Source organism: Spermophilus citellus, assembly GCF_964194105.1.
Source record: "Spermophilus citellus genome assembly, chromosome: 12".
Lineage (NCBI taxonomy): Eukaryota > Metazoa > Chordata > Mammalia > Rodentia > Sciuridae > Spermophilus > Spermophilus citellus.
In genome coordinates this window covers 14271988-14290200 of record NC_138198.1, presented here as the reverse complement: position 1 = coordinate 14290200, position 18213 = coordinate 14271988, and the positions used below count along the sequence as shown (strand labels likewise).

The following is an 18213-nucleotide window of genomic DNA, read 5'->3' as shown; positions in this document are numbered from 1 at the left end:
CCGTGGACAACTAAAAAAAAAAAAAAAATCTCCAAACTATAACGAATCAAGTAACTACTGAGGCAGGAGAGGTAGCCGGTGGGTGGGGAGCACACTCCTGGGCTTCAGGGACACCCGCGGGGACGCTCCCTGACCGGGGGTCAGGGCCGCGCAGGGCGGGTCGCGCTCTGCAGGCCTGGCCCGGCCCCTCCGCGCCCCGCGGGTCCCCGCGCAGCGCAGCGCTGGTCCCACTTCCGGGCCCTCGGGGCGGCCCCGCGAGGCCCGAGCAGGCCCCCGACAGGCTGTGCCCAGAGCAGCTCTCACCCGCGACCACCAGCCCTCCCGCGCCGGTCACTCGCTCCTCTCACCGCGGGCCTCGCTGCCGACCGCCCGAACCCGTGCCGAGGGCTGCGGCCTGTCCACGGAGCCGCAGAGCAACGCAGCGGGCCCGTCCCCACGCCGCGACGTTCTCCAATGTCGGCCCGGTGGCCCAGGTCCCCGAGGCGCCGCTGACAGCAGCGGGGCGCAGCGGCAGCTTTTGTCTGCGCGGGCGGGCGCGCGGGGCCCGGGGACGCGCAGGGGGTGGACGGGGGGCGTGCGGGGCCCGGGGGCGCGCAGGGGGCGGTCCGCGGCCCCGCCCCGCCCCGCCCGCACCTGCACGGCCCAGCTCCGGGTCGACCCGCCCGCTCACCGTGCGCCGTCGGCCCTCGTTCCCCGCGGGCGCGCCGCGGTGGCCGTGCGAGTGAGGCTGGGCCGCGCCTCCAGCCGCCCCTCCGCGCAGCACTCGGAAGCTTCCGCGCGCCTCAGCCCCGAAGACTGAGGCCCGGGGCCGCCTCCTCTCGGCCCTCGCTCCCGGCTCCGCCCACCTCGGCCGGCCCCACCCACCATGTGGCCCCGCCCCTCCAGAAGCCACGCCCCAGGCTTGCCCACTCGCGCGCGCCCCCGCAGGGAACCCAGCCTGGGCGAGCGCCGCCCTGGTGCGCCTTCTCTCGCCTTCTCTCCGCGGTCTTCCCCGCTGCTCCTGCAGCGCCTGGGTGGGCCCTCCTCAGGCCCCTGCAGACCTGCGGCCAGACCCGAGGTCCTGGGGTTGAGGTGTTGCAGTCGACAGCCGCTGGGCTCAAAGGCCGACCTGCGCCGGGCGCCGGCGGGCCGCAGCCCCGGGGGCAGCTGTTCTGCCGGAGATGCACCGCGGCCTCCGCGGAGCCGCCCATCCCGTACCGACGGGCGGACGCTGGCCCTGGTTGACGTCAGCAGCGGCGCGTATTTCCAATGCAGGCTTCTGGACTGGCCTGGGGCCCACTGAGTCAGAACCTTCCAGACTTCTTCAGGGCTGGTGGAGATCCTTCGTGTCAGCCGAGCTGTTATCCCAGCGGCTACGGAGGCTGGACCTGAAGATCAGGAGGATGGCGAGTTCAAGGCCAGCACTCAGCAACTTAGTGAGGCTCTAAGCAACTTAGGGAGACCCTGTTACAGAAAAGGAAAAGGGCTGGCTCAGCGGTTAAACGCCCCCGGGTTCAGTCCCCCGTAGCACAAAACAAAAAAACTCCTTTGTGTCCCATCATCCCAGGTGTGGCACACTCATAAATACTTAAATATAGTATATTGTAATTACATACCAATAATATGGTAATTATAATGTTAATACACCTGGAAGCTCTAGATTATCATTTCCAACTGATTTTAAAGTACCTGTGTCAATTGTTTTTGAAATATTCTCAGAATTGAAAATTTAGGATTTAATGGATTTGTAATCTGCTGAGTCCTTGGAGTGTCCATCCGGATTTAGCTCAGCGATGGAAATGAAGAGAAGGCTGCGTGGATCCTGGCTGGGAAAGCCCCAGGCCCTGGGAAAGGAACTGACCTGAAGCCCAGCACAGAGGGCAGCGGAGCCCATCTCACTTGGGCATCATTTCAGCCTGTATTTTACGAAAAGGGAGCTCATCCCAGCAATAGTTAGCGTGTAGGTAGCTGCACTCATCCCCCCTCCCCACCAGGAATTTGCTTTTAAACAAGATTCGAGGGTGTTTAGGTTAGAGCCCATGGAAGTAGATAGTCCACAAGGTCCTTTCCCCTTGGGAACAGTGTGAAACCCTTAAGCTAGGAGGAGACTCCATGCCTTTCACTCTCCTTGGTGTATTGTAGGGAAACCGAAGAATGGAAATAATCAAGTGGCTGAGGGGCAGATTGCATTGTCCATACTAGTTCATTTGAAACTCACCCCTGAAAAAAAAGTAATACATCAAAAAATAAAAACAAGAAAACTCACCTCTGAAAATTATTCTAAGAGGATAATTAAGGGTATGCACAAATTTACCTTGATCTTATTCTCAGGGTTACTTACTGGTTAAAGGAGTTATGATACTTCAGATCAATGGAATCAGTCAGCCATTTTAGAAAATGGTGTAGTTAATCAGAGATTCTTAAGCTATTTGGTCTCAGGATTCCTTTACATTTTTTTTTCAAAATTATGGAGTTTCCAAAGAGGATGTATTGCTGCATCTGTCAAAGCTTTTGAAATTAAAAGAGAAATTTAAAATACTCACTATTTCATTTAAAAATAACAATAAATTCATTATATGGTAGCATAAATAATATTTTATGAAAACTAAGTATATATTCCCAAACTAATAAAACGGTAGAAAGAGTGGTATGCTTTGAGATTTTTGTTATTCTGTTTAGCATCAAACAATAGAAGCAGCTTTACTTTTATATCTGTTTCTATATTCATACTGCTGTAAATCATTTAGCCTCTAGGAAGGTTAAGTGTATGCTTGGGATAGAACAAGAGCAGACAGTCCACAGCAGCTACGCTGTGGAACCAGCCCCGGTGCCCTTCAACAGATAAATGGATAAAGAAAATGTAGTACATATACATAATGGATTATTACTCAGCCATAAAGAAATATGAAATAATGGCATTTGCTGATAAATGGATGGAACTGGAGACTACCATGCTAAGTGAACTAAGCCAATCCCAAAAAACCAAAGGTCAAATGTTCTCTCTGATGTAAGGATGCTAATACACAATAAGGGGGAGAGAGAAGAATAGAGGTTCACTGGATTAGACAAAGGGGAATGAAGGGAAGGGAGGGGGATAGGAGTAGGAAAGACAGAATGAATCAGAAATAACTTTCCTATGTTCATAGATGAATACAGGACCAGTGTAACTCCACATCATGTACAACTGCAAGAATGAGAAGATATACTCCATATATGTATGATGTCACTCTACTGTCATGTATACCTAAAAACAACAACAACAAAAAGGATGAAAGTGCAAAAGGCAAATGATGTCTTACCATTAAATTCATTGCGCTCATGAATCCCTCGGAGGTTCACAGATCACACTGCTTTTTGAGCTAATGGGGCAGATGAGTATTGTTGACATGGAAAGATATTAATGATCTATAAAACTTTTAGAGTAGTCTATATATTTTTGGAATGCATGTACATGTCTAGATATTTTTAAATTGCATGTACGGGTGTTGAAAAGTTCTGGAAAGATGACCATGGTTTGGGCATGCTTGTCTTAGTGAGACTGAGTGTTGTTACTTGTTGATGTTTTTTTCTTCTTGTACATCTGCTGATGTCCTTCCATGTATTACTTGAGTAATAAGGAGAAAATGGTTATTTTAAAGTTAATCTTTTCTGACTGGTCATTATAGTGCATGCCTGTCATCCCAGAGACTCAGGAGGCTGAGGCAGGAGGATTGCAAGTTCAAGGCCAGCCTGGGCCACTTAGTTAGACCTTTTCTCAAAATAAAAAATGAAAAGGGTTGGGGATGTAGCCCAATGGTGGAGCACCCTGGGCTCAGTCCCCAGTACAGCAACAAACAAACAAGTCTTTCTGATAGGCCCCAGAGGGTCAAATGGTTGTTAAGCCCTCTCAGGTAGTTTTCCAATGGTTCCAGGTCTGCGGTTGAGATTCAGGAACCCAAAACCCACAGAGGTCAATGTGGTGGCTCTTTTATTTGACCAGCAGCCTTTATGTCATTGTGAAGGAGAGGATCTGATGGTGCTGGGATGCTTCTTAGTACGGTTTGATGAAAAGGTCAGGGTGGGCACTGGCTAGAGGGCTTACTGGCCACTGTCCTACAGCCACCGGCAGCCTTAGGCATGGGGCCAGGTGTCCTTGGCCAAGCTCTACTGAGCTGGTCTTAATTCCCACTTCTGTTTCTGTTGTGATGGGCAAAAGTACGACTTATGCAGTCGAGGGGAGAAATAAAGAATGTCCACATGCTAATGCCCTTTTCAATGTTTTATTCACTCAAAATCACTCAAAACGTTTCACTCTATAGGTTCTTAATCAAGAAATGACAATCCTTAATGCTGGGCTCTCCAATAGACATAAACCAATTCACAGCAAACAATTCTAAGTTAACTCTAAGCACTGCAAACACACTAATTCATGACAGACTCATTACAGACATTCCCTCTGCTTGCCAAGTTCAAGTGCTAAAGTCTGAGGTCTCAGGTTTTAAGTCCAGCTGATGTTCTGAGGCTTCTCCTGGTGTGGAGTTGATGGCTGGCTGAGGAGAAGGGTCAAGAGGCTGCTGTAGAGTTTGAGAGTAGTGAGGACGAAGCAGAGGGTCAGGCAGATGAGGAGAGATGGGATGTCAGTCTAGGTCCTCATCGGGCTCTCAGGCTTGTGTGCATCAGCATCAGCTGGCTGAATGTCTGTTCATTTGTTCCATTATTTATACTAAGTTTTGGGAGCTTCTGCATGCACTTTTGGTCCCTATCAGCTGTTACCAGGTTTCTTAGTGAGGACATATGGTCGGGTGGTTTCCACCCTAATATCACCCTCCTGGCTCTTATCAGGGTTGTGGAAAGTGACTTGTTTTATCAGGCAATGCTTGATGACATATTGGAGAGCTCTGTGGCTTGCCTGGTGAGAATGCAGGTTTATTTTAAGATAGAGTTTTAAAATGGAGTTGCTTAGGCTAAGGCCATCCTTATAGTTTCTCTACCTATAATCTAGTAAACAAAAGCCCTTGAAATACATGAATGGTGACCTGGCCAGTTGGAGCTTCTTGTGCCTTTGCTTTGAAAGGATTCCACAGAATCAGATGTGCTAGGACACCTCAAGTCCCAGAGTGTTTCTGGGGCACAGGTTAGTTGCTTTGGAACTGGGGTCACCCTTAATGCATCTTAGGGGAAAATAACAAGCTGTTCACCTCTGGGAGGAGTTGACTCATTTAGTCTCTTGTTTGGAAATCCAGTTAACAAAATTGACTCCAGAAGAGAGAAACTAACAAAACAGTAACAATGGAAGAAACTGGGAAAGTTTCATCCTTCCCACCGCCAGGCTTAGCTGGGATCACAGTTCTGGTCATTATAGTGCATGCCTGTCATCCTCTTGCCTTAGCATCCCAAATTGCTGGTATTATAGGGGCAATCCTCTTGCCTTAGCATCCCAAATTGCTGGTATTATAGGGGTGTGCCAACTTACCTGACATAAGATGCAGTTTTGAAATAAGTTTATAAAAAAAATCCTTCACATGGGGCTGGGGTTGTGGTTCAGCGGTAGAGTGCTCACCTCGCACGTGCAAGACCCTGGGTTCGATCCTCAGCACTACATTAAAAATAAATAAATAAATAAACAAGTGAAATAAAGATGTTGTGTCCAGCTACAACTAAAAAAAAAAAATAAACTTCACAAAGGGGAGGCAACTTAGGCAACATGATGAATTCATTAGCTCATGAGAAGAGGCCACTGATTCTAACATCTTCAAAACCAGAGATCTCACCTCACATCACCAATGTTGGAGAAGTGAAGCCCTGCTGTGTGGCCGCTGTGGAGCTTCCAACAATGTGGCCTTCACATTCCCTTGCAGGAGATCCTTTCTCAGCAGCAACTCTATGGAAGCCAAACCCGAGATGCAGAACTTCTGTTGAGGGATGGATTTTGGAACTTGTATGGCAGGATCCTTCCCCATTGATGCAGAAGACAAGCACCCTGCCACTTGTGTCTGGTCTGTTTAAGGATTTGCCCTGCCTTCTTTGAAAGTGCCTTTGTGCCCCAGAGTTTGCACCCTGTGTCGTGGTGGCACACTGGCAGGGACAACAGAATCCACTTTTGGGGGCTGGGGATGTGGCTCAAGTGGTAGCGCACTCGCCTGGCATGCGTGCGGCCCGGGTTCGATCCTCAGCACCACATACAAACAAAGATGTTGTGACCACCAAAAACTGAAAAATAAATATCAAAAGTTTCTCTCTCTCTCTCTCTCTTTAGAAAAAAAAAAAACAGAATCCATTTTTTCACTCCATCAGAAGGAGTTCAGACGTGGCTTCAAGACCACAAGTATCATGACAAGGTCACAAACACTTTAGGCTTCAGGGCACTGAAATGCCATGGAGTGGAGAGTATCGGTGGGGGTTGCTGCCCATTCTATTCCTTAATGGATTCAGCAATGTCCTCTCCTTTGGCCTGTGAGGTCCAGTAAAGAGCCTACTACAGGGACTCGTGGTGCTCATTTGGTCAATGACTTTATCTTTGGAGGTCTATTGGGTGCCATGTTGGGATTCTTGCTTTTTCCAATTAGTGTCATAAAAACTTGCACACAGACACAGATTGGTGGGAAATTTCAGTCTTTCTCAAGGTGTTCAAAACAACCTGGCCACAACAAGACCAGAAACTGACAAATCTTTTCAGAGGTGCCCATCTGAATTACCACCAGTCCCTCATCTCTTGGGACATAATCAGTGCAACTTATGAGTTCTTCTTAAAGGTTATGTGAGAAAAGCCATTTGGTGAAGTGACATTTATCACCTAAGTAGATCTGAGAATGTAGATTGTCTTGTTCCTAAGTGGCTCATATACAGTTGGTGTCATTAAGTCCAGGCTGCACGCATTATGGTCAAGATACTTTCCTTAGGCAACAATAGTACACAATAAAAAGTTTCAGTAGGAAAATTTAGGGTTTTTTGTTTTGTTTTATCCTCACCAAGAGTTTTTGGCTGATTTTTTTGGTAAATAGCTGTCTATCTGATGACCTTTCCTAGGGTAACTTAATAGCAAAGATATGATTCTTTTCCCAGAACAGCCTGTAAGAGAGAATGCTGGGGGGCCCTGGGACTTCTCTGGCTTGCTTTGTTACTGTATTCCTTCCTTCTTGCCTCTCAGGAGCAGTTACAAGGGTATTCTTCACAGAACTCAAGCATATACATGACATGACAAAGAAGCCAAACAGAGCTGGGTGTGGCGCACACCTGTGATCCCAGCGGCTAGGGCAGGAGGATTATAAATTCAAAGCCATCAATTTAACAAGGCCCTAAGCAACTTAGTGAGGCCCTATCTCTAAGCAAAAAAAAAAAAAAAAAAAAAACAGGGCCGGGCTCTCTGCTTCTTGATCACCGTGTTGTGAGCTTCTTCCCTCTGCCATACTCTCCTGCCATGATGTTCAGCCTCACCTTGGGCCCTGAGGAGTGGAGCTGGCCTTCTATGGACTAAGACCTCTGAAGCTGTGCCATGAGGTGATCAGCATCCTCTGTTACACAGTCCGGCCATGATGTTCTGTGCTGCAATAAGATCAAGCAATTATGGGCTGAAACCTTTGAAACTGTCTGGCCTGAGAGATTTCAGCCTGGAATTCCATCTCCCTTCCAGGAAGAAGACCTTGGTGTGGATGGGCACAGAAACCAGAAGGCAGGACTTCCTGAAAAGCAGAGCAAGGAGGAGGCAGACAGACTCTATTCTCAGGAAATTTTCACCATTTAACTGGTGAAAATTTTTAAAAGGAAAAATGCAAAACTGGGTGCAGAGCCCATGACTTTGTGGATCAGGAATTCAGCCTGGGCTCAGCTGGGCAATCCTTTCATTCCACGTGGAATTGACTGAGGTCACTTGGTGACATTCAGCTGCAGAGGTGAACTTCTTACTGCAAATTCCAGTGTACTTAGCTGTGCTCAGAGAACCCAAGGAAAGAGATGTTCAGGAATCAATTGAGCATGCTTAGGAATCATAATGGAGGAGTGATACATACCTGGAGACCAGCAAAAGTTCAACACAGATCCCCCAAAAGGAAGGAGGACACACACAGTCTTGTGCCACCTCACCAGGTCCCCTGCCCACCTGAAGATATGTTCTCTTGCCAAAGTCCTTCTCTGCTCAGACCTTGGCAGTTTAGTTCTTCACCATGTTACCATGGGTGAAGTTCCTCTTTGTGGGGATCTGGTTTCCTTACAGTCAAGGGGCAGCTTTCTCCAATTTGTAACTCATTTTCTTTTTTGTCAAACCACAGCCAATTTCAGAAATAAGCTGCGACTGGATCTTACCAATTAAAGCTAAATTGGTAAGATCCAGTCTTACCAATTATTCTATGTTCTGAAAATGGACCACCAGACTTTCTCTCTCAGAAAGGAAGAACGCAAACAAGTAACATGATCATAATCAATCCTCCTGTTTAATGATGGAAGCTAGACCAAAATTCTAAGTGATATCTCAGTTGCAGTCTTCAAAATCCAAACAGGGGGTCAGCAGGGCTTGTCCTCCATGCCTCTCTTCTTCCACTTAATGCCCTCCAGTTTTGCTCTGCAAAAGAAACACTCTTAGGAGAAGGAAAAAAACAAGCCACAGACAAGGGAGAAAACTTAGCAAAAGACATGGAATAAAAAGACTGCTACACAAAACACGCAAAGGACGCTCAAAACTCAGCAATAAGAAGCAAACTGATTACAACCTGGGCCGAAGACCTTATCAGGCTCCGAATCAAACAAGATATACAGATGGCAAATAGGCATCTGAGGACAAGCTCCACATCACATGTCCTAAGAGAAGGGTCCATCGACCACAGTGCAGTGCCTCCACGTACCTAATGGAATGGCCAAAATCCACGAGACTGACACCAGGGCATCCTGGCAAGGACCTGGGGCCCCTTCATCTCTGGTGGGAATGAAGAAGGCACCACTGCTCTGGGGACAGGCAGTTTCTTAAAGGCTGCGTACCTTTGCCATCCCGCCCAGTAATCCACTCATTGGTGTGTACGCAAAGAAGCTGAAAACTTACATTCACACCTAAACTTGCTCACGAATATTTATAGAGGCTTTATTGGTGATTTCCCAGGCTTGCAAGCAACCATGGCGTCCTTCAATAGCTCATGGTGGTATTCAGTACTACAGAGAAAGGAGCTGTTAAGCCAAGAACACACTGGGAGGGAGTTTAAGCGTGCTGGTGAATGAAGCCAGTCTGAAAAGGCCACGTGTTTTATGATTCCATCTCTAGGGCATTCTGGAAAAGCCTGAACTCCAGAGACAGTGAAAGATTAGTGTTGCAAAGGGTCAGGTGAGAGGTAGGAACAGGCAGCATGCAAGACAAAATACTGGATGATGTGTGGTGACAGACACGTGAAATTAGACCTTCGTCCAATCCTACAAAACATCCCACACCATGAGTGACCCCTCTGTGCAATGGGGACTCTGGGAACTGTGGGTGTATGATGTGCCAGTGTGGGGTTTTTCCATGGTACACCCCATGTTTGTCCTGGAACACCCCACTCTGGGGGTCTGGGTTGTGAAGGAGCTTTCTATGGGGACTCTCAGTCCCTTCTGCTCAATTTTGCTGTGAATGTAAAACTGCTCTAAATTCAAAGTAGAAATGAAGGAATAGGCCTCCTTTGCTCTCAGCCCCGCCTCCCCTCTAGCCTCCTGTCTTTGCCCTCTTAGCTACTTTTAAATGACAGAGCATTGAATGTCCTTGAGCAGCTGCCACACTCCAGGGCAATTCAGAATTAACTCCTTCAGCACAGGCTCTCAGAATTAGAGTAGTCAGCTGTTCCTGGTGGCTCATGTCTGCAATCCCAGCAGTTTAGGAGGCTAAGGCAGGAGGATCATAGGTTCAAAGCCAACCTCAGCAACTTTGAGAAATTAAACAAACAAATTGAATTAAACAAACAAAAAAGGTGAGGAGGTGCTGGGATGTGGCTCAGTGGTTAAGCGCCCCTGGGTTCAACCCCTGGTATCAATCAATCAATCAATCAATCAATTAGAATGAGTGTTCTCAAAGACCCAGTTGCCAAATGCACTTCTTGCCCAAATCCTTCTGCCTCCTTTTCCTGGTGACCCACTCCTCCCCTGCCCTCCCCAGGGTCCTCCAGCCTCTGTCCACCCACCGTGCTTCATTAAGACTTTCACACAGAGATGCCTGAGCATGGATCTGCAGGTCCCTGCTGGCCCTGGTGACAGTGCAGGGTGGCACAGATGGGGCTGTAGTAGGAGCTGGAGGCACGGGCTCCAGGTGGCTGAGGGGCTGAGGGGCTGGAAAGGATGCACCCGGCCAGGTCTGTCTCCACCCCAGAAGAGGCTGTGCAGTGGGTGGATCACCCTGAGTTTCAGGGAGAGATGACCTCAGATGTGGGCAAACTCCTTGAAAACACCCTCCTGAGACAGCACATGGCAGTCTGTCAGTTGGATAACCTCCTCTGGTTTCAGAGTGACACTCATTCCCCAAAAAAAGCAGTGGCGTTGCTGACCTCCACCTCTGCTCAGTTCCCATCCCTGCCCCCAAGTCTCTTCCTCCTGGCGTCTCTCCCTGGGCATACCCCAGGGTCTTTGCTTGAGCCATTTCTGTGGCCAGTCTTCCCTCAGGGACATCTTCTAGGATGGGTTAGAGCCCCCTCCCCCAGGCCTGCATCCACCCAGAGCCTCTTGTCCTCCCCTGCTGGGGCTCCTTGTCTCCTCCTACTCTGGTCCCCACACCCAGCCCAGCCTGCCTGCCCAGGGGCCCTAATAAAAGCTCCTTAACTAATTAAGGTCAGCCATGCTGGTGTCCAGCAGCAGCCAGCCAGGCCCCGGCCCTGGACCACCCCTACCTGTGCCATCTGCCTCTGCCCCCAGGTAGGCAGTGACCTTCACATGTGCACTAGGGGCCTGGGAACAGTCTGTCTGGGAAAGATGGACCCTACCTGCACCATGCAGCCTTGGCTGCAGCTCTGTTAATACCAAGGTGCCAGGGGGGGGGGGGGGGCACACAGAGACAGACACCATGGGGTGCCTGGAGCTGGTGTTTTGGGCCTCACTTGCTCATAGCAAGTGCTGCAAAGGTTAGCATGAGCCCTGCAGAGGGGCCAGGGCAGGACAGAGGCCCCTCTCTCTCCTCTGCTGAACCAGATCTGGAAACCGTGGTGACAGGGCCCGTAGGATGGAAGACGGAGGACTCAGGCCATCCAGACCAAGAGAACTCAGCCACAATCCCATCAGCATCCCTGGGGGGGAAGGGGGGCCTGACCCCACCCGGCTCTGCCCAGCTCGTCCTATTCATATAAAGTGGACTACAGGACGGCCAGGTGAACTTCATTTCAGAAAAACAGAGCAGCTGTTGGTGGAAGTGCATCCCAAGATATTGGGAATATGGAGAAGGCCATGCTGATCTGAAGCTCAGGTGAGGCTGGGCCTCGTGTTTAATGCCAAGTGTGCCCATCATCCCACCCGCTACACCCTGCGGATGACCACTTGTCCCCACTTACAGAAGAGGAAGCAGGAGCCCAGGGCGGATGATCAACTTGTCCAGCATCACACAGTAACCAGAAAGAAATCTGGAACCCGGCCTAGTCTGAACAAGGAGTCTGGTTCCTGGTGCAGTCTCCAGGTCTCGCTCCTCCTGGGAATGCATGAGCCCCGCCTGGCCTGCAGGGCTCTCTCCTCAGAGCAGGTAGGGAGCTTCCCCAGTTCCCTGGGCATCTGCCCTTTAGCTGCCCTTGTCGAGGTGTGAGGGCAAGCTGCAGAAACCCAACAGGCACACAAAGTCAGAGAGGGAAATGACCCCATCCCTGTGCAGCAGGACACACAGGGAGGCCCCCAGCGCCTCACCACATGTTCTCTCCACCCCTCATCCTGCCCTGTCAGGCCTTGGGCACCCCTTCTCCCCAGCTGGCCCTTCTCTCCACCCACTCCTGCCCCTGGGACCTGCCCTTGAACCTGGCAGTTGGGGCACTGGTCCAGGGCTACTTTGGCCATGCAGGGTGGCCAGGGATGCTGCTCTTTCTTGGGAGAGTCCTTTTGAGGTGCCAAAAGGACCCACTACCTTCCTGCTGCTCCAACAGCCAGTCATCACCCCCATGCTTCCACTCCTTTCAAGACCCCCACACTCCAGAGCCCCCACCCTGAGGCCACCACACCAGTCACAGAGACACTTCTGATAAGGACTTCCCAGTCCCTCGGGTACTGACCCGGCTCTTGCCCCCTTCCAGAAGCCTGGGGGACTGAGACCAGGAAGCTCAGGGGCCTGGCCCAGGTTGCCCAGGTGCCCAGTGGGTGTGACAGGCTCCTTCTCTCGTCAGGTCCAACCACCCCCACTCCCACCCAGTGTGACAGGGCCCCTTAATCTGACTTCAGAGGGCTGCTGGGACCCTGCTTTCCCCACCTCGAACCTGGCCCAGGTGAGATCCAGAAAGCAGAGGCCATTGTGGAGCAGCAGAATGGTCCTGCGCTGGGCACCAACAGAGAGGAGATGGCACCAGGAAGGGAAGCACACTGGATAAGGTTCTTGCACATAGAGATGCCTGAGCATGGATCTGCAGGTCCCTGCTGGCCCTGGTGACAGTGCAAGGTGGCACAGATGGGGCTGTGAGGTTGGACAGCCACTTCCCAGCAGGATGCTTTAGTTCCCCTGGGCAGATGAGCAGCTGTCTCCAGGACCCTCATGAGGACAGACGTGTTGGCCAGTTTGAGGTAGCTCACCAGCAGGCATGGACACCCACTGGCATTTCTGGTGGTCTGGGTGGGCAGGGGACCCCCATAGGTCTTTCCCAGCAGGGAGCACAGGGGCAGTGAGGACGTGGACACAGGATCACTAATCCTGTCCGGTCATGAAGGCACTACGGGGGTTGGCTAGGGAGATCTCACCAGGGAGATCTGCTGAGGGAAACTGAGGCTCCGGGTCTCCGAGAGCCAGCGGCAGCCAACCCAGACCTGCACCCCGGCTCTGTGGGAACACAGGCTGAACCAGCCCCCTCCAGGTCCAGGGCGCAGAAAATGGGGAAATGGAAGAGGTCACTTACCCTGACTGCCCCGTGTGACACCAAGAAAAAAAGGTACTTTACTGAGACTTAATCCTGGACATTCAAAGCAGACCAGAGCCTAAGGAGGTTGGATATAATAAAATAAGGAAGACGTCCCCAGTGCCACTCCCAGCCAGAGCAGCCCCTCCTTCCCCCTTGGACAAAGTGCAGGGATGAGGGAATTAAAGGGACCTGCCCTTCAGGAGGTCTGCCTGGGGAACAGCAATGCTGGGCCCTTGGGGAGCGCTGATGCAAGATCTCCAGACCAATCACCATTCAGTGGCGAACCTGGAGCCCACCTAGGCCTAGGCCCCGCCCCCAGGAGCTCCGCCCACCTCAGGGTGGAGACTCGGACCCCACCCATCTAGGCTGCTGAGAAGGGAAGCTGAGGCGGGTTTGAACTCAGGACACAATTCTATAGCTTTTCATTGGGATCCCCCCCCTCCGCCCCCGTCTTAATTGTGACTTGAATGGTTCATGGACACTTATACATATTTGTTTCTTTTTTCTTAATTCTAGCATTTTTGGAAGCCGGTTAATATTCATGGAGCAGTATTTTGAGGACTAGGGTGTTTGACTAGTCTATTTTGGTTTGGTTTTGTATTCTTTTATTTTTACTTTAAAAATTTTTATCTTGCTTCTCTTTCTCTCTTCTGCTAATAGCCAATGTCTGTTGCTCTCTCTTTTATTCTTCCTTTGATTTTTAAGAAATATTTATTTTTAGTTATAGATGGACACAATATTTTATTTTTATGTGATGCTGAGGATTGAACCAGTGCCCCACGCATGGTAGCCAAGTGCTCTACCTCTGAGCCCCGGTCCCAGCCCTGATGTTTTATCTCTATCTTCTCTCCTCCTTTGTAATTACCACTTTCTACATCTCTTGGGTTCTCTCCCTGTCCACCATTTGAAATTGTAAACCCTTTTGCAAACTCGCTGTTTTTATTGTAGGCAATAACTGATCATATATTTTCTGTTTCTTGTGACAGCATCGTAGATGTCATAGCAGGAACTATTTGGTTTAATGCTGTATAATTGTTGGCATTATTTGTTGTTATTTTTTGTCTCCCCCTAAACTGTGAGGTGCTGTCTACAGAGTAGAAACTCCACTGCCTCAGACCCATTCTGCTAGAGGGGTAGACACCCAACATGAAAAAGCAAGGGAACAAATCGTCCCAAACAAACCAAGATACTCTTAAACACCCTAATGGAAGAAATGTCAGAGCAGGAGTTTAGACTGTCCATAGTAAAACTGATTTGTGAGGTCTAGGACCATGTAAGGAGTGAAATCAGAGAAAATACAGGAAGTGAAAATAAAGAGAGAAATTCTGGGGGAAAAATCAAGTAGGGTTGGGGTTGTGGCTCAGTGTGCTTGCCTAGCATGTGTGAGGCACTGGGTTTGATTCTCAGCACCACATAAAAATAAATAAAGGGCCACCAACAACTAATAAAATATTTTTTAAAAATCAAGTAGATCCAGGGTGCAGAAGCTGCCTGGCATGGAGTGCAGGGACAGGAAGCCAGGTCTCCAGCACAGGGTGAGTGACAGGAGCCCGCCTTGTCTCTTTCCCCCTTGCAGCTGTCCCTGGGGGCTCTGAGCAACTGGAGCCTACTTGGGTTGGCCACTGGGAACTCAGGCTGGCCAGGCCTGAGCCAGCTGTGTCTCATCCTCCCCTGGGTGGCCTGTACCAGGAAAGAAGCCTGGAAAGTGTCAATCAGAAGCTCCGCCCCTTGCAGGGGAACTCCGTCTATGTCAAGGACATCCCCTGCCAGGACCCTGGAGGACCCCAGGTGGGTGTGGCAGGTGCCCTCCTCATGTTGACCCCTCCTATCTCCCTCAGGAACCTGAAGCTGAGGACCTCAAGAGGCCACCCTTAGCCTGGACAGCACCCATGGAGACGAAGACCGCCTCTGATGCCATATCTGGGTCCCCAGGCAGGAACGAGGTCTGGCTCTCTCACCCCTTGAAGCAAACCCCCAGGCCAGAGCCCCTGTCCTGCCCTGGGTCCTGTCTAGAGCGGAATGCCCTAGAAATCAGTGCAGAGGCGGTGGGGGTCTCCCACTGCTGATCCCCCACCACATGTAACCTCCCCCACCACATGGACCCACCATTTGCCATCCTGGGGTCCATGGGTTTCCATGCAGCTGAGGGCCCTTTCCCTCCCCCACAGTGATTCCACCTGCTGTGTGAGACCTGGGCCACGTATCTCAGCACCCTGCAGCTCCAGCCTCGGGTACTGGGTGTGGACACCACCCCTTGCCCTGTCCCCAGGGAACCTTGGCTTTCGGATCAGCACATGAACATCCCCTGGGTGAAGAGGGGCGTGGTAGGCTTTGGAGGGACCCAAGGACCGCATCTCTGGGGCAACCCGTGGATGAGCCTGTGTTTCCCTGCGGCTCCCAGGACCCTGGGGGGAGGGCCTGCCCCAGGGGTTGGGAGGGCCGCTGAGGCCCTGGAGGATGGAGGGGAAGGTCGGGTGGCCTGCATGGGCTGTGGTGCCCAAGCTTGGGTGCAGCCTGAGAGACAGGGGGCTTCTGGGTATGGCAGACCCTCTCCCCATCCCCTGCTGCAGTGTTTGGCCTTCGTCCTGGGACGGGACCCCATCACACCCACCCGTGAATGCCAGCTCAGGCGCCTGGGAGCAGGAAGCCCTGTCACTCACTTAGGCAAGTCTAGGGAGGCCGTGCGTGGGCATCTCTACCTCATGTGCAGGAGCCGCACTGTGGCCCACAGGGCCAGCACAGGGCCTGGCCCAGCCGCAAGCCGGCCGCTCTCTCCTGGTTTTCACTTTTGGTGTGGGGCTCGCTCTCAGGCCCCGGAAGGGCGGGTGGGCTGAGCAATGCTCCAGCTGAGCTCTGTTTTTTTTTGGAGGCACTGAGAACACAGGTCGTGCTGGGGTGGTGGTGGTGGGTCTAATGAAAGCCAGGGCCTGGCCCTGCCCCCAGCCAGCCACCTGGTCTTCTGAGGGCCAGTCGGGGTTCTGTGGGGTGCAGTCCTTGCACAACTGTGCTCTGGCTGAGAATCAGAACACATTCCCTGACCCCCACTACCCCCTCCCCGCTGCTTCCTCCTCCCCTTAGTTGGTGAGCAGAAAGCCTGGGAGGAACTAAAGTGGAGCAAGAAGAAGCAGACAGGCGCTAAGGCAGACTCAGCCCCTAGGGCAAACCTGGCCCCTAAGGCAGATCCCTCTCCTAGGGCAGACGCAGCCCCTACAACAGGGGGCTCTCAACCAGGGATCTGTGGCAAAGTCTGTTGACTGACACCTTCATTGGTCACAACTGGAGAGGGGTGGTTTCACTGCATCTGGAGGGTTGAGCTCAGCCTCCCGCCTTGCCCAGGCCACACTCCCTGATGTAGAATTACCAGTCCCGAAGGTCCCTGGTGTGGGGGTTGAGAAACCCTGGTTCAGACCAGAGAAGGAAGGGGATCAACTTTAGCTGCAAGGGGCCAAGGAAGGTCCACGGTTCGGGTCTCTCCCACCCACACTGCAGCCGCTGTCTGGGCTTCGTCCCTGTCACCCATGGAGAATTCATCCCTGATGACCACCCACCAACATGGACGGCCACCTCCTTGCCAGCGCTGATATGCCAGCTGCCACCAAGGCCAGCGAGGATGCTGCAGAGTGAGCAGGGACCACATCGCCTGGGCAGGCCCTCGGGGGCACGGCCAGGAGGGAGTTGGCCTTGCGGAGGCTGGCCCAGAGGCAGAGGCACAGGCAGACGGCTGGCAGGAAGGGTTGGTACTACCTTGGGGGGTGTGCAGACACTGCAGGGAGGATCCTGTGCCGCATGGTCCCTGCAGGGAGGACTTCTACACTGAGCCCTGAGCCCAGGACTCATCCAAGGAGGTGAAGAGGGAGATGATGGAAGAGGTAGAGACCAACAGCCTTTTCCTGATGTCTGTGCAGAGGCCCTGGCCTAGCACAGAACCAAGGCCAAGAGGGAGTCTGGGAAGAGGGCAGGCCCTTGATGCTGTGGCCTCCTGAAGAGACCTGTTGACCAACTAAGCAATAAATTGAGCTCTGAGCTTCCCATCAGTCAAGGGAAAAAGGGAATCAGAGAACAATACATGCCTCATCCAGTCAAATGAAAAATGCAAATTCATGTGAGGAGCCGTCTGCAGGGGCACAGGCCTGTCATCCCAGCAGCTTGGGAGGCTGAGGCAGGAGGATTGCGAGTTCAAAGCCAGCCTCAGCAAAAGCAAAGCGCTAAGCAACTCAGTGAGACCCTGAAAAAAATAATAAACTCAGTGAGACCCTAAAAAAATAACAAAATACAAAATAGGGCTGGGGATGTGGCTCAGTGGTTGAGTTTCCTGAGTTCAATCCCTGGTACCCCCCCACAAAAAAATTTAAAAATGCAGAATACATAAAAGGAATCAGAAGGCTGGAGACATAGCTCAGCACAGACCCTGGGTTCAATGGGGGTGCAGTGGCAAAGCAGAACAAGATAAAAACCTGTAAGTCTTTTTCCTAACAATTTTCCCCACATTCTTATAGTTTCCCCCCAATATCTAAGTTGGTAACATTCCCCTCACTCCTTGAACTAGGACTAAACACAGGGGTGCTCTAAACTGAGCTACATCCTTAACCCTTGAAAACTTTTATCTTGAGACAGAGTCTCACTAAGTCACTGAGGCTGTTGTCTTCCTGCCTCACCTTCCCAAACTGCTGGGTGTGTTCCACCATGGCCAGCTGGTAGCAATTTTTTAAATGACTCACTTTTTAGTCTTTCCAAAGTATTCACCTTGATTTTCTTGGAAACAATTTCTTTTAGAGTTCATATTTCACCAGTTACATAAAAATAAGTTTAAGAACAAAAATGACTTGATGAGAGCAATTAATTGTTGGGACAAAAAGAGGTATGGTAGAAACAGGCTCCTTGTCTTGAACGTAAAGCATATTGTGGTCACCTGACAGCAAAGGAAAGGAGGTTTCAGCTTAATCAGTGAAGACAGTTATGAGATCAGTGAAGAGGCTGTTCCCTATGAAAGTACTATAAATATTAGATTATTAAGAATATAACAAACCAAAACATTTTCAGTTTTTCACACAATAGCATAAGATAAATACCAGTCCAAAGAAAGGGAAATGAAAGAAAGAAATTAAACGGTCTGCATTAAGAAATAATTTCTAATAGTTCAGGACCTTGTACTTGCTCCAGTGGTGAATTCAGTCCCCAGTACCCAAAAAAAGAAAAAAAAAATTCACATGGAGAGAAAATAATCTTCTCGATACTG

At 50.8% G+C, this 18213-nt stretch overlaps 1 protein-coding gene across 3 annotated transcripts in view; it reads right to left on the bottom strand.

The window, feature by feature from the left end:
* Nucleotides 1-1166, bottom strand: part of TWSG1 (twisted gastrulation BMP signaling modulator 1) — a 37160-nt gene extending 35994 nt beyond the window's left edge. The window contains exon 1 of one of the 3 annotated variants that reach the window (XM_081262574.1): nt 304-1166. The gene's annotated coding sequence lies outside the window, so the exon portion shown is untranslated. The remainder of the gene's footprint in view (nt 1-303) is intronic. The other 2 variants (XM_081262575.1, XM_081262573.1) reach the window with 2 other exon arrangements.
* Between the last annotated feature and the right edge of the window lie 17047 nt (nt 1167-18213).